Source organism: Opisthocomus hoazin, chromosome 1 (genome assembly GCF_030867145.1).
Source record: "Opisthocomus hoazin isolate bOpiHoa1 chromosome 1, bOpiHoa1.hap1, whole genome shotgun sequence".
Lineage (NCBI taxonomy): Eukaryota > Metazoa > Chordata > Aves > Opisthocomiformes > Opisthocomidae > Opisthocomus > Opisthocomus hoazin.
The window spans coordinates 35,750,658-35,751,144 of NC_134414.1; positions in this window are offsets into that span (position 1 = coordinate 35,750,658).

A 487-nucleotide genomic window follows, 5' to 3' on the forward strand; every position below is an offset into this window, starting at 1 on the left:
CTCTTCATGCTTCCACCCCGTAAGGGTGACCAGCTTCCTAATTAGGTACCCAAAGGCAGGAGGTGCAAATAACTCCCAGGGCTCTGGCTCCAACCCGGAGCCCCGGGAGCAGACAGTTCTGCCGCATCTCTGCCAGCGCTGCTGAAGAAGCACATGGTGAATGGTGTTTCCAAAGGGGGAATAACAAGAACCAGCAAAATTTGGCTGCTTTCTCCGTGAGAAATGAAAGTTAGCAGAGGTAGGATTTAATTCCAGTTAAATTAGTATAAATAAAACTGTTGGGATTTTGAGCAGGGCCTGGCAAAACAACAGGACGGACATGGATTTGTGTCTCATGTATGCAGGATTTTACCCCCACTTGATTTCAGCATGCAGCAGTGGGGAACTGTTCCGAAACTTTGAAAATCCAAGTGAAAACCCCTCTTTTCCATCACGACAGCAAATCCAAAAAGGCACCAAACAAAAACAAGTGCTTTCTTCTTGCAGA